This window comes from Mycteria americana, chromosome 6, assembly GCF_035582795.1.
Source record: "Mycteria americana isolate JAX WOST 10 ecotype Jacksonville Zoo and Gardens chromosome 6, USCA_MyAme_1.0, whole genome shotgun sequence".
In the NCBI taxonomy this organism is placed as follows: Eukaryota; Metazoa; Chordata; class Aves; order Ciconiiformes; family Ciconiidae; genus Mycteria; species Mycteria americana.
The window spans coordinates 50,815,253-50,831,208 of NC_134370.1; the positions used below are offsets into that span (position 1 = coordinate 50,815,253).

Consider the following 15,956-nt stretch of genomic DNA (forward strand, 5'->3'; position numbering starts at 1 on the left):
TTTTTTACTTTGCCCTTTTTTTTTAATAGTTTTACTGGCTCCTATCCATTTTCATAATTTGCCTTGTGGAATCTTTAAATTCTTTTTTTATTTTTATTATCGTTCCATCTATGTTTATAGCAATGCTTAAAACCAAACATTGCACAAAATTAAGAACCTGTTCTAGTCATGTTCAGATTGCATTATATCAGACCTTTCACCATAGCTGTACTCTTCTGATGGAAGCTGCTGATGTGCATTGATCAAGTGCACATTGCTGCAGCTGCTGGTGAGATCTGATACGAGAGGATTGGCTATGAAGATAGACTGTGTCTCGGGTTTTAAAACACTGAATCCAGCCAGTACTTTCTCTGAGATTTCCCTCTGAAATAAAGAGGGGAAATTTGAGAGTGGCTGAAACCCCCTGAGATGAGCAGCTTGTCCCCATGAATTGAAGGAAAAACAGGCATGAGAAATAGTTCCCACTGGACCCTACCTATTTTTCAGAACTATGTCTCTGAAATCTGCCTGGAAGTGGGAGGGGTGAGTAAGGATGGGGGCAAGTGGGCCAATATGCAGATTGGTCATAAAATGGCATGTAAAGATGTTTGACCAGGCATTGTGTAGGCTGTGTGGGATGGCTGGGCCCTCTGGCCTGCCCGCTCACTGCCTGCTGCATGACTGCTCTGGTGCCTGCAGCTGGGTGCTGTGCTGTACACTCTCACCTTCAGGGCCTGCATCCCAGCAGCTATTCAGGGCCTTTCAGGAGCTGAATACTCCTGCTGTTTGGCAAGGAGGAAAAATAGGCAGCTTGAGGGAATTAAAAATAACAGCAAGAAAAACCTGTTCAGTAATCAGCTGAATGCCAAGGGAGGGGTGAGGAGGAGGATCAAATGGAGTGTAGCCAGCCACATGTGTTTGCCCCTTAGCACAGCATTTGGGCCTGGGGATTGATGATACCAAATCCTGAATGTGTGATCAAGCAAACACTTCTCCTTAGAAGAGAAGATACAATTAAAGAATAAAGTTTCACCATTTACTTGTTGTACCTACTTAAAAATGTTTATGATAGGATTTTATTGGCTTTTTCACTTCTAGAAAAATTGGGAAAAAAATGTCTCAGCCATCAAGTAGCCCGTTTGCAGGAGTTTGCCACAATGTATTGACTGGCTTCTTGCCTCTTCCTCCTTGCTACTTATTCCTCTCTCATAGCCTGGCAGAACACTTCTGCTCTCTGGTCATAGTCTTCAAAAAGTACTACCCATCATGAGCGCATATTGCAATTTAGCATCCCCAGCTAAGTGGACAGAATACGTCTTTCAGAGCATATGTTCTTCTTTTCCAAAGGACATCCACAGAAAATTGTCCCTTTGGCTTTTCCTGTCCCAAACCCATTATTATGAACTACCCAAACATGCATTTGCTGTACATCCATAACACACAGATGACCAGAAACACTTAATCCCCACCCCCCAGACCCCCGAAAAACGCACCTCAACTCATTTTTGAGAAGCAATAAACACGTTCCTAGCTCAATTTCTGACATTTTTATCAGCTGGATGATTATTCAGGCTTGAGTTAATTCTTTAATTCAGATGATTCGGGACAAATTAGAAATAGCTTCAGGTAGCTATGTGACTGGTTCCAGAAAACCAGTTTTTTTCCTTTAATATTTAAAAAGTGAACTAATATCTTCAAGTTGTGCATGCTAAGGCTCATCTTGACTTCAAATTGTTGCCCGTCTGATTCTAGGGCTGGGTGGGGTTTTGGTGTTTTTTTTTGGGGGGAGCATTGTTAAGTAAGTGCAGTTACAAAGAGAGCCATGTGCCTTTAACCAATAGTGCAAGAACAGAAGAGGGAAATACATGCGTCTGTATTGATGCCAATGGCATCAATCCTAGTCATTTACCAGCATAAGTAGGTTGGGACAGACAAGATTACCCCCTAATCAGCACAGCTGTATCGGTCTTTTACTAACTTGTTAATTGGCTGAAGTGTTTATTAGTGTTTCACAATATAAATGTTTTAGCTCATCTCTTTTCTGGATGATTTAGGGCTGAATTAGCTACAGCAAAGAGGAAATGTCTCTTGGTTGCTCTGTGATTCTGGCTGTCAAGTCCAGGACTTCATGGCACATACAAATCCAGATGCCTGTGGGCAGGACCTCTGGGCTTTTGAGTTAAACCCTAGTATTGGGTTGTGGAGACTGGAGCCATATTCCTGGCTCTGCTCCGAGTTATACCCTGAAACTCCAGAATAGCCTTGGAAAAGTTGCTTCATCTGTCTAGGCTTCATTTTTTACCTCCCTGAAATGAAGATGTTGATAGTGGTCCATGTGAAAGATTTTTTTTTTTTCCAGTGTTCATTTTGAAAGTGACTTTTATATCTCCATGTCTCTCTTGTGAGTGGGCACTTTCTTTCCCCAGCAGAAGTGAGATATTGTAGTAGTAGCAGCCCAAGAAGCTATGTGGGACAGAAAAAAGCAATGCTTGAACTTTACCAGTCTCTTTGTAAAAAGACCAGTATGAGCAGGGGTTTTCTTGTAAAAGTAGAATATTAGGTAACATGCTGAGCTGGAACACAACCTGTAGTAGACATATTGGGATGAGATAATTATCCTATTTATACCTTGTGCTTTCCCCATCTAAGGAGGAAAGATGATTCCTTTTGAAAAACATTTTGAGATCTCAAAGTGAAAGGTGTGGGAGGGTATTATTTGTGTTGTGGTGCTTGCTGGAAAAAATTGAATGCAAGAATAAATTGAATGAGAGGAAACATGAAAACAATGGGAAGAGAAAAACTGCTTTTAGCCTTACAGAGTAGTCATTGATTCATGAAAGCAGAAGGATAATTCCTCATTGTACAGCTTTCAGACAACAGTTAGAATATTCACTTCCAGTTAAAGACTATAAAAATATCAATGAACTGACAGAAGCCAAAGAAAAGTCACTTTAAAAAAAGTTAGGGGACTGGGGGAATAACTAATAGGAAAAGAGGAAAAAAAATATAGTTTAGTGAATTGGTGGAATGGAGCATGAGCAAGGAAGTGACATAGCTGTCAGAATTGGAAAAGATTATAAATTCAGAGAAAAATTAATTGCTTTTGTAGCGCAAGTTCAGAAAGAGGAATTCTGGGATGAAAATAGAGGGGTTTTTTTTTCTCAAAAAAGATTTTTTTTGGAAAATCTTTTTTTATCTGAGGAATGATCTCCTAGAGAAAATGGAAGAAGTCATTATTTTTAAGAATGCTAAACAATGCATTAGAATATGCTGTACAGACAAGATGTTTTACAGTATCTTTCAGGCCTTCAGGCTTCATGTGGCGTGATTACCTGAGTATTGTGTGTAACCGTGGTGTTTGAATGTTGTTAGTTTTGAGGATAGCTTTACCATTTTTATGCATCTGTATTCTACAAAGAAAAATAAAACAATCACAACTATAAAGTGCTTCTTTTCCTAGGCTTAATATTTATTAATGACTTTTATAAAATTAATGCTATATTCTGACTTGCAAAACTAAATGCCTCTGGCTGAAAGAAATCATGCACAGGGTCTTGCATGGAACAGTTCTGGTAAAGTACAGTAATATTTTGCATTTGTGCAAAAAGATTAGAGTAATTTGAAAGCAAGTTATACATCTAACTAGTGGCATTATGCCCATTTTGGAGAAGAATAAATAGGAAGGGGACTTATGCAAGGTCAGATGGCCTCAATGAAAAAAATGGAAGCTTTCTGCTTAACAGAAGCCCTCTAGATAAACTAATTAAGTATATTTTTTTTTCTCCTTATGAAAATGGAGACTAGATCAGTGCTGTGCTTATGACTGCATAAACTTTAATCTTCATTCCTTAAATTTTTCACCTCTCTAGAATTTCCTTGAAGCAAAACAGAATACTAGTGCTTGCTAGAAACAGCTGAAACGTTATTTTGCTACTGAGTCCAGTTTCATATGATGCAACTCTTCGTAAATATTAACTCGTGAAATACTGTGGCTACTCCTTTTTGGAACAGCACTGAGTTTACTGTGCATTAAGTTAATGTGTACAGGCACACGTCTCTTGCGTACTATATTTGGCAGTCCTCCAGCACATCCCCCTATGTCCTGCCAAGACTAACCAGTCTGTTTGCTTCTGTTGCTCCAGGGCCATGACAGCTGGATAACCTCTCCACTTTAAATGCAAAGGGACAACTAGTCTCAGTCTATTTGCATCTGCGTGCTCCAGCAGGAAGCACAAAGGTGATGTTAGAGCTCTGCATTGTCTCTTTTCCATGTTTCCATCCAGAGGTCTTGGTTTGCCTTGCTCACTGAGTAGGAAAGACTACAGGGGGAGGAAGCAAGCAATTGTGACAAGTACTTTTCCTAACTGTATTGCTAAAGGGATATGAAGTGGGGACACAACCGCAGGATTGCGCAACAGTGGTTTTTAAAAGAAAGTGGAGGACCAAAACTCACTCGTAAGGTATTGTGAACAACTGGTAAGAGTACATCTGGGGAGTGGAAATCCTATGAATGGTACTTTGACCATTGGTCATTTATTCTTTAACTCTTTCTAATATGTTTATGCATATAATTATTATTATGACACAATATTTAAGCTGAACTTTGGCTGTGCACTGGATGCTATCATATTAAGCTAATGTGAATTACTAATCCTTTTGAAGTTCTAATAACCTTCTTGCTACATATGCTCAAGATGTTTTGTACCCATTCATAGATTAGTTTGGAATTAGTCTTGTGTATTAGTTTAGTTGTTGTTTAGTTGTTCATGTATAATCCCTTTATTTTCCCCTTCATGTTCTCATTCATTGTCTTCCAGTGCAAACCCCTCCTGTTTCCCATGTATTTTTGCCATTTGCTCTCTAGCTTGTTTCCTGTTTTGGCCTGGCCAAGGGCATTTCTGAGGTGCAGAAGCTGTTTCACCCAGGCTGGCTTGTAACAGTTTCAAAAAGTTACCAGCTAGCTAAAGAAAGGAAGAGATGGTGATGGATTGAATCAGATCTTAAATTTGAGGTTACTTCAGACTGGTTCCTACTCTGCATTTCACAGTGTGTTGAGATCCAACAGTAGAAGGGAAGTGACACAGCCACCTGCAATCCTGAGCTCTGAAAGTGCTGATTATGTGGCAGTGATGATTTGTACTGGGGTAAGAGCCAGCTGGCCATGTGGATGTGGCTTTAGATTGCTTTCTAATAAATAACAGTTAGTATGGCTCAGCTTGGTATGAACGGGAAGTGCCATGCAGAAGAACTGTCACTCCAGAACATGAGTCAGAAGATGAAATTAGTGACTGACACAGATGCATATATTTCAGTGCCTCCACATTTGGCATCCCTGCACAGGCAAAATGTTCTAATAACAGCTCCCCTCATATACCTTGGATCCACAGGAAAAGAACTAGTATTGTGATGGTAACATATAGAAGACATAGGTGAATGGTATTTTTAGCCTAGCAATCAATTTTTCCAGACGCTTCATGGGTTGGTGTAGACTGGCTTTAGTCATGTTTCTTAGGGTTTGCAACTGCTTCTATCACATCTTATCAGTGACTGACACAAGCTCCTTTCCTCATCTTTTAAATGGTAAACTTGCCTCTCTAAAATATTTTTCTTTTTCTTTTGCCTCATGAAAATTGTGAACTCATTGGCCAAGACAAGAGTCTCGCCTTTGAACAAGCCCTCACAGAGAAATGATTGTTTCAAGACCTTTCTTTATTGGGATGAGTATACAATACAAGACTCTTCTCATGTATTTATGAACATTAAGAGTAGCATTTATTTGGGCAAATCTGTGTCCTGGTCTAGTTGGGTAACTGCACAGGCAGATCACTGTGATTTTAGTAATGCTCGAGAGTGACAAACCTTTACCCACACAGCCCTAATTGCAAGATGGGGTCACAAGTAGCAATTCGGTGTTTTGTATCCAATCAAGGAGCTTATGTTCGATGTCTTTTGTTGCTGGTTTGGGGTCTTTCTTTTTTTTTCCTGTTGACCATTTATTAACTGGTGGCACAGAAACATCCAATGTCCATTATTCTAATTGTCCCATTTCTGTATAAAATGATTTCTGAGTCACATCCAAAAACATACAGACTCCTTTCATTGCCATGACAACAGCAAGGCATGCCAATGTTAGCAATGTCTGCTGGAAAAAAATGTCAGTAAAAGCAAAACACAGTTAATTGAGATATTTTATATATAAATCTGATTTTCTGTAATGATCCAAAAATTATCCTGCATTGTGGAGAAGCAGTTAAGAACAAGCCCTAGATAAATAGCATAGTCTAATAGTGGATGTTGGGTCCTGTCCTAGGCACTGCATTACAAAAAAAGATCTTACAAAAATAGTCAGAGTGGAATTGGTCATAGCCCTGGTATAATGTCTGGATTGGAACAGGATGAAGAGTTAAATGTGGATACTAAAAATAAAGGATAATTACTAACAGTTTTAGAAAAAGAAAGACTTGATGTTAAAGTGTGCATTGTTCTTTCATTATCATACCTTTCTCATCATTGCCTAAGATTAAAAGTACATTTTATGGGATTACATAACAATACATTTAAAACTAATAAATAATGCAGCAACTCATATAAAATAATAGGAAATAACTGATGTAAAACAGGTCTTGTAGAGCTGAAAGCCAGAAGAAATCTGCCTTAGTTCAAGTGAAGCTGGGAAGGAGGAAAGCTAGAGGGGTGGGACTTTGGGGATCTGCAGTGATCAGAAGGGATTATTTATCTTTTTTAAAAGAGGTGGGAGCACAGAGCTAATGGAGGTAGTATCCATTTCCCTTGAAACCTGCATGATCGTATGGGCTTTCTCCTGGCCTTCCTCTGTGCTTTGAAGCTAAGATGGAGACTGTCTTGGAAATAGAAATTGAGCCTGAATATCCTGCAGTCAGGGGCATTACCTGATGAACTTTAGAAATTCGTAGGTTTTGAAGACTTCTGCTTATGCTTGCTGTGAAGGAGGGGGAGAAGATGAACCATGTTGCCCACTGAGAAGCTGTGATTCAGGTTTTCCTGGCCTGTGTCTGGGGTTCTCCCATAAAACTCTTCTCAACTTTTTTTGTTATTTTCACCCTGTTAATATGTAGCTGCAGATGGCTGGAGGGCTAATCTTTCCTCTGATGTCCTCAGGGTATCCAAAAGAGTTTCAGGAGCCTCTGAAATTTCCAAAGGATAGAAGTGCTACATTTTCATTTAATGATAGTTTGACTCTCAAATGAGGTGGCTGATTTCTAGTGACACCCATAGGCGATGTCAGAGCAAATGTAGATCTTGTTCCCCTTATTTATATCCTTATTTTTGGAGCTACTGGTACTGCTGTAGTCTAGGATGCTGTTGGCTTCATTTGGGTTCTCAGGAATTTTGACAATACTTGCCTGCTTAGTACAGGGAGATGGAATAGGCCCCCTAATCCTGTATCACTTGCCATCCTGGGTTTTCTTTGAGTCGGGGAGGTCCCCAGTGCCAGCTTGGCTGTAAGTGCAGACAGTAGCTCAGGCAGTGTAGTCCCCAGTGAATGGAGGCTCCAGCTCTAAAAGAGCCCTCCTCCAGGATAACCAAGGGATCAAGCCCAGCCAGCATGGGTTCAGGAAAGGCAGGTCCTGCTTGACCAACCTGATCTCCTTCTACGACAAGGTGACCCGCCTAGTGGATGAGGGAAAGGCTGTGGATGTTGTCTACCTAGACTTCAGTAAAGCCTTTGACACGGTTTCCCACAGCATTCTCCTGGAGAAACTGGCTGCTCGTGGCTTGGATGGGTGTACTCTTCGCTGGGTAAAGAACTGGCTGGATGGCCGGGCCCAAAGAGTGGTGGTGAATGGAGTTTACTCCAGTTGGTGGCCAGTCACAAGCGGTGTTCCCCAGGGCTCTGTGTTGGGGCCAGTCCTGTTTAATATCTTTATCAATGATCTGGACGAAGGGATCGAGTGCACCCTCAGTAAGTTTGCAGATGACACCAAGTTGGGTGGGAGTGTTGACCTGCTTGAGGGTAGGCAGGCTCTGCAGAGGGACCTGGACAGGCTGGATTGATGGGCCGAGGCTAATTGTATGAGGTTTAACAAGGCTAAGTGCAAGGTCCTGCCCTTGGGCCACAGCAACCCCATGCAACGCTACAGGCTTGGGGAAGAGTGGCTGGAAAGCTGCCTGGCAGAGAAGGACCTGGGGGTGTTGGTTGACAGCTGCCTGAATATGAGCCAGCAGTGTGCCCAGGTGGCCAAGAAAGCCAATGGCATCCTGGCTTGTATTAGGAATAGCGTGGCCAGCAGGACTAGGGAAGTGATCGTGCCCCTGTACTCAGCACTGGTGAGGCTGCACCTCCAATACTGTGTTCAGTTTTGGGCCCCCCACTACAGGAGAGACATTGAGGTGCTGGAGCGTGTCCAGAGAAGGGCAACGAAGCTGGTGAAGGGTCTGGAGCAGAAGTCTGATGAGGAGCGGCTGAGGGAACTGGGGTTGTTTAGCCTGGAGAAAAGGAGGCTGAGGGGAGACCTTCTTGCTCTCTACAACTACCTGAAAGGAGGTTGTAGAGAGGTGGGGGTCGGTCTCTTCTCCCAGGTAACAAGTGATAGGACGAGAGGAAATGGCCTCAAGTTGTGCCAGAGGAGGTTTAGACTGGATATTAGGAAATTTTTCTTCCCTGAAAGGGTTATCAAGCATTGGAACAGGCTGCCCAGGGAAGTGGTTGAGTCGCCATCCCTGGAAGTATTTAAAAGATGTTTGGATGAGGTGCTTAGGGACATGGTATAGTGGTGGTCTTGGTAGTGTTAGGTTTATGGTTGGACTCGATGATCTTAAAGGTCTTTTCCAACCTATACGATTCTGGAATTCTGTGACTTCCAGAGAAACTGGGGAAGTCACTTGACTTCTAGATGCTGTTTGAGACTTCTCAAAGATTGCGGTTAATATAAAATATTAACAGTTGCTATCTAATAAACAAGCTTCATGTGAGAATTCAAAAAGATAAATTGCAATGGTCCTTTGGAATGTTGGCAGCATTCTATGGGCTGAAAACCTTATGAAGGTTGGGTATGCCAAACAGGATTTTCCTTTTTTTGTTGTCCCTCTTACCCCCACCTTTAGTTGGCAGCATGCTATTTTGTAGCAATGATCGGAAATTACGTGGTAAAGATTCTCAAGGCATCTTAGAGAATTAGGTACTTTGATTAGAACAGCCTATATTATAGTCATCATGTATGTTTAAAAAGATATATCTGAAATGATAGGAAGATTTTAAATTTAGAATACTACTATTAATTTTGTTCCTTGATTCTTCTCCTGTTCTTGGCACCTCAGGTCCCAGTTTGAGAGTGGAGAGTGGCTGCATGATGTCTCCAGTGTAATTTAGATTCTGAGATCAGTGAGCCTCTGTGGAAACAGACAGATACATCCACATATAGCCAAACTGCAAGATGAAAGTCCTGGACTTTTAGTATCACAAGGTGATTGACGGGCTGTGTCGAGAGTTGACAAACAAAACAAGAAAACCTTGCAGCTTTATGAATTTAATATCTAAGTGTACATAACTTTAAAACATTAAGCATTTGCAAACCTAAGAAATACTTTGAGAATTGTACAACACGTGGTTGCTGGTGGAGCCTGCAAGCCATAAAAACCTGCAGTTAATGATAAGGTTTGTCTTCATGCTGTGGTTAACATAAGTATTGTGGGTATGGGGCATGTTAAAGAGTACTGCTTTGTGTGTTTGTTTACTCTGCTTTCTGTTCTGTGGAATGGCAGAGCTGCTGGACATTTCTGAATTCAATGTATTTTGATGTATCTGTTGAATTTTTGAAGTTTATTACTTACACAGCGTCCTTTAGCTGGCATATTTTAAATACCTAAAGAATGCTTTAAAATGTTTTTATAATTTACTCCATTTTTGGTGATGTTTGTTTGACAGGTGGTCTCATCAACAAAGGAACTGTTGATTCACAGCAGAGTTTGACTATGGCTTTAGACAAAAGATTAGCCGGTGCAGTTAGGGATACAAAACTAAAAAAACTTAAGACTTCTTGAACAAAAATGGGTTGTCTTGATCATTATTCTGTGGGTTGATATTACATGGGTAAGTTGCTAACAGAGACTTTTTTTTGGTCTGTGTTTTTTAGCTTGGTTGGGTCAAAGACTATTTTCAAAGCAAGGCATTTGAGTTTTATTCTGCTGCAAAGAATTATGAACCCATGAGTAGCCTTTTAGGGGGATGGAACAAAGAGCTGTGAATAGCTGGGATCTGCTTCCAAAGCTGCCACTGTCGTTTGATCTAATTTTGGTTGGAACTTGTCATGAAGTGCAACAGTCCCTCCAGGGAGCTGAGCTCTACCCTTAGTAGATCCCCTAACCACTTTATACCTCAGAATAAACTATTAAGGACATGTGATTTGGGCTGAGAGGGGGGCTTATACTGAGGAGAGATGCAGTAAAGATGGGCTGTAGGACAAGGACGTAAGGATGGGAACGCTGGTCCATCGGTACCATGGTCTGGGCACAGCCATCAGCAGATGCCTAGGGAAGAAAAGGCAAGAGCTTAGCCCATAGTAATGTGTCCCCAAATACTCTATGGCCTTCAGTGGTCTGCGGGTCAGGGCGTTTTTCAACCAGAGATGACGACTTTGGTAATCTGTGATGGATTTTTTTTTTTCCTTCTTGTTTTTCTCCAGTCCCTTTTTGAGTCCAGGTAAACTTTTGCTACAGTGTCCTGCAGCAAGGCAGCTTAATTATGTGTGTATGAAGAAATAATCGCTCTTTTGCTTGTTCTGCATTTGACATCTCTATTCCCATTTGTTAGCCTCTAGCTCTTCTATTGGAAGAGACAGTAAACAATTGTTCCCTGTTCACCTATTTAATGTCACCAATCTTTGTAAACTTCCATTATATTCCTACCTTAGGCCGATATATCCAAACGTATGCAAATGTTCCTTGCACAGAAGTTTTTTCTCTTGCTTCTCTTGTCATTTTTCCAGTTTATTTAATGAAAGTTATTAACAACATAGACTAATTCAGTCATGACATCCCTACCATTGTATAACCATAACAATCAGTGTGGGTATAACTGAAATTTCTCATTGTTTTGTTTCTTGCCAGTGTGGCCTCACTGATCTGACTTGGCATGTCATTGTTGCTGCTGTCATCTTAGCCTGTAATTCAGTCTTGATAGTATACTTTTCCTACTTTAGACCCAGAATTTCAATCCCCAGTGACGCTTTTACTTCTTGATGTTATCCTGTTCATTTTGTTTAAGCCAAAGCTTTTTCAATATACTCCTGCTTGTCCACTGATGTGACCTGTTTTGCCTTTTCTGCACACTCTCTCCCTGCATGCAGCATCCATTTCCCTTCCTTTCACTGACTTTCCAATACATGTATTTGATCAGTATCCTAATCTAAATTAGATATTTCATTCCCCTAACCTGTTTTTTAGATTGCTTTTATGCAAAAACAGTTGTCTGCTATTCCTCACACTTTAAGAAAACAAATAATCAACCATTTTGGTAGTGTTTTCATTCCCAATGCCAGCAGCCTGCTTCCATTTTGACTGAGGAAAAGCCATCCCTGCCGCACGTGCTGCCCCTGCTCCAGCCCTGCCCCGCGCAATGGGTTTGGGCTCCTTTCTTCTGCACATCTATGGTTTGTTTCCCGGTTTCTCCATGGCTCTTGCTACAGCGTCCCTCATGGCCCTGTCGGGAGCCTCTTCGCCTCACCAAGCTCCTGCAGGCTCAGTTGTTGCTGGGGCACCTGAGTCGCAGCCTTGGTGCTGTATGCGCACCTCCACCACAGGCACTCTGGGCAGCCAACTGCCCTGCCCCTGTCACTCTGGCTGGGCTGCTGCCGGCCTCACTGGGGTGAGGTGGTGCGCGTTCCCTGTCCCTGCCGACAGTCCCTCGGTTGGGGGGTTGCTTTGCAACTTGTCCAGCCAGGGAGAGGAAGCCCCGCGGCCGCCCCTCGGCAGGGAAGCCTTCCTGCGCGGCCGGGGGCTCCGGGCGTGCCCTTTCGCCCGCGGAGCGGGGCTGCCGGCCGATGCGCGCCCCTGCCCGGCGGGCCGAGCCCCGAGCGCGCTTCTGCAGCCTCTCCTAGTCACGGCTGCACCGTCCGCGGTGGCTGCACCGTCCGCGCCGCTGCCGCGCCGCCGCGGCGAGCGTGCCGGCCAGCGCGCGCAGGGGAGGCGCGGAGCGGGCGGCCACGCGCCCGTCTTTCCCGCGGCGCGGCCGGCGGTGGCTCGCGGCCCTGCGCGCGGAGGCGGGGAGCGGCCGGCGCCTCGCGAGATCCGCGCGGTAGCCCCGCGAGATCTCGCTGCCTCCCTCCCCCTCCCCGCCCGCGTCATGTTTTCTCTTTGACAAGCCGCCGTCGCCGTTGCTGCCGCAGGAAAGGACGCGGCTTTCGGCGGGGACTTGCTGCTTGCCCCAGCCTCGCGGAAGACTCGGACTAAGGTCTGCCGCCTCCCCCCCCGCTAGCTGCTGAGCGCTCGACTGCGGGGGGCTGACGAGCCCGGCCCCCAGTGGGGACAGGGGTGGGAGGCCTGAGAGAGCCCGGCACGGGCGGGGGAGGGGGGGTTCTCCACAGCGCCGCTCCCCACCTAAACAAACCGCCGCCTCGCGGGGCGCGGCCGCGGGGGGGCAGCTGCAGCCCCACTGCACCCCGGCACGGCCTCTCCGCCTTGTCATGTGGGGGGGGCTGCACCCCCTGTGCCGCCGACTGGTTGTTAGGGGGGGCGCAGGGAGGCGAGGCCGCAGCTCTAGCCACGGGCGTCTGGGAAGGGGGGAAGGTGCAGGCGGGGATGGAGAAAAGGGGGACGCAGGTGGGGCCAGTTAGATGTCAGTACCCTGTTGCTGAGGGCGAGAGAAGGACGGGCGTCCAGCAGCTCTTCCTTTGTAGAGAGGCGAGGAGGAGGCTTTTGGTGCTTTTTCAAAGCCGTATAAACTATACAAAATCTGTGTTGTGCTTTGGCTGAGATCCTTGAAGCCTGTGCTTTTCCCCTTGAGCCTCATGAATGCGGTTGTAGCGTGGCCGTGCATTCTTCCCCTAAGCGTTAAATGCATCTCTGGCTGTGTGCATCCTAGGTGATTCTGGCTGGTGTCACAAGATTATGCCTGAAATTTGTCATGTTGGTCTTTATCAACTGTGTGTATGACTGTAGGTGTTCTGTGTATCTCCAGACCTGTCATCTAAATTGCATCGTCTCCCCATGGCTTATTTGCTGACTGTTACTTGCAGTACTGAAAAATTATATGTATACTTTTACTTAAAGATGATTTATTTTGTATTTTAAAGTGATGTCGTAGTAGGTGTTGTGTTTTTTTTTTTTAACTGCATACAATTAATTTCTTTTAGAAGTTATTGTATATAAGCTGCGTTTCATGTTTTTTAGGGACAGAACCCTATTGTTATGCTCTCTCCCTCTCACAGTGTACATAGGAGAGGTTTATGTGCAGTTGTTGAACTGCAGCATCTTCACCTTCTGTTGTTTTAGACCTGTTCTTCATGTCACATATCTAAGCTCATTGTCATTTCATGGACTGTTTAATTTGCTGTAGCTGGGACCATGTGCTCTATATACATGCATACATATTACATACATATATGTACATGTATATATACATGCACACATATTGTGTCATGAGCTTGATCAGATTTGTAGTTTAGCAAAGTGTTCTATGCTGTTACTTCATAACAAAAACTCAAAGCTATGAATTTACACATACTGAATTGAATGCTGTTGTTAGATGCCCCATATAAACCACATCTTCTCCATTGCGTAGGGATGTGGGACTGCGGAGGACTTGGATCTCAGGATTGAGTCTCACGTAATTATGGGAAAAAATACAATAGGCATTTAATCTGGAAAGGTAGATTGTATACCTGGACAGCCTGCTACAGCTTCCCAATATTCTAAGAGGAATCTATTAATTTTGTATGAAAGATTAAAAGCTGTACAATGTTAATGTGCTACAGGACAGAAGAAGGGTATTGCTAGAAGAAGGGTATTCTTGCACTTACAAGGAATTTATTAGGTGGCTTTATACACAGTAGTTGTCTCTCAGAAAGAAACATCTTAGGGCTCCTTGTCTCTGAGTATAAGCAAACTTCTGTATGTTTGAGGCTTTCCTCTGCTCTTATGTTCTTATTTAAATGTATCCTGTATGTTTTGTTCATTGTCTTAATATTAAGGATAACCATGTTTTTGTGGCTGGAAGTATATAAGTTGAAGGGGGAGTGGGGGTGTTGAAATTTATCTTCTGCAAGCTGTGTAAAGGAGTTATTGATATCTAATTGGTAATTAAGAATAATAGGGCTATAAAGTCTTTGACTTATTTTTGCTGAAGTACTGCTTGGCATAGTAAGAATATAACAGAGCAATTTAATCCTTGAGCTGGAAGATAGTTTATCAGTGAAAGCTTTTTTTTCTGTTATTTCAGAATTTAATTAAATGGTTATTAGTTGATTAGGAAAGGATTTAACTGGCCTGACTAAAAATCTCCATTGTTTTTTGTCTTTAATTTACCAATTCCAGATACTCATAATCTTCCTTTTTTGAAGAAAACAGTGCAAGGGTGCTCTGCATGTTTTAAAGGATCAGTGATGACTGGAGTGGGACCATTTTATGGACGGGAAAAACTACATGTGAAATTAGTCTTTGTATTTTGGTAGTAAAATTAAAAGTATATACATTTAAATGCTTTTGTTTAAGACTCACTTTTAGCATTGCAATCTTTCTTTCCATTTTTAATGTAATTATTCTTGTAATTATCATGTGGTAGAGAAGTACTTTTATCCCCATTTTAGGAATAAGTAATGGAGACAAAAATTATCTGTATTTCAGGAAGACTTGGTGGAGCAGGCATTTGAGTTCTGATCATAGGTTATTATGAAGTCATTATCCTTTCAATACAACAGTCTTCATTTAGATACTGTACAGATACTCAATCTTCCTCTGTTTATATACCTTGAAAGATTTTTTTATCTTGCACTAGTATGTTTTAGTTAAAGGTAGGGTGCATTTGTCTATGGCCAATTTGACTTCCTGGTGTCCAAGTCATCTTAGCAAATGGTGAGTACTGTGTTGGTTATGTTTCTTTCTCATAATTGGGTCTCAGAAGTACTCAAATCCTGAAATTGCTGGCAGGTTTTCTTTTTTCTGTCTCTCTGTCGTGGTTGACAGTCGTATGGAACATTCAAATCTAGTAGGTGTTTTGTCTTTAAAAACATCCAAAGTAGCCCTCAGAAAATGAAGCTCTACTTTCCTAGGGCTGCTGAAGTAACTGGCAGTGTGCTGCAGCTGCTTACTGTGAATCATAGTAACTTCATAGTAACCCTTGTAATTTCTGAAGATGAATAATAATAAAAAAAGCCTGGAACCCAGTGGCTATGGAATTTGCCAGTCAACAGCAAGTGTAATTGTGGCCTGGGAACTGGCCAGGTATATTCTCTGGCCTTGACTGCCTGTTGTGATTGACCTGATGTCATCAAGCTAGTTGGGAACATGTTCAGGTGGCTGAAGCAATCATGTTCTCTGCTGGAAGCTGGAATTAATTTACTGTTTAAAGAAGAGCTTATAGTTTGAGTCCTCCTTACTAGTAATAAACTTTTTTTGCTGTCAGCACTGCATAATACAGAAATTTCATCCTCAAACGTTTCCTTACAAATGCATGAATTTATACAAAAAAAGTTTCTTTTTCAGTTAATTGTACTGGGAGTACTCCGAGTCAAGAAATGGAAATGTTAACGCAAAGTGTATACTTTGCTTATTTTGCATTTAAGTTGCAGTCTAGCTCTTGAGTACTTTTTTTTACTCTCTGAAATAAGAAATTAAATATTAAAGGAAAAATGGGCTCAATTGTATTTTAAAGTAGAATTACCTACACCTTATTCACTGTATTCCAGAGACAGAAGTGATTCAAAAACTTGCTAAGAGGACCATCAGATAATTAGGTTGTAAGTCACCTCTGGAGGTCATGCAGGCATAGAATCATAGAATGGTTT

The 15,956-nt window shown here is 42.5% G+C and overlaps 1 protein-coding gene across 13 annotated transcripts in view; it reads left to right on the forward strand.

The window, feature by feature from the left end:
- Nucleotides 1–12,277: 12,277 nt before the first annotated feature.
- Nucleotides 12,278–15,956, forward strand: part of HERC1 (HECT and RLD domain containing E3 ubiquitin protein ligase family member 1) — a 107,557-nt gene continuing 103,878 nt past the window's right edge. For 12 of the 13 annotated variants that reach the window (XM_075505763.1, XM_075505765.1, XM_075505772.1 and 9 more), the window contains exon 1: nucleotides 12,282–12,406. The gene's annotated coding sequence lies outside the window, so the exon portion shown is untranslated. Of the gene's footprint in view, nucleotides 12,407–15,956 lie in introns of all 13 variants that reach the window. The other variant, XM_075505764.1, reaches the window with a different exon arrangement.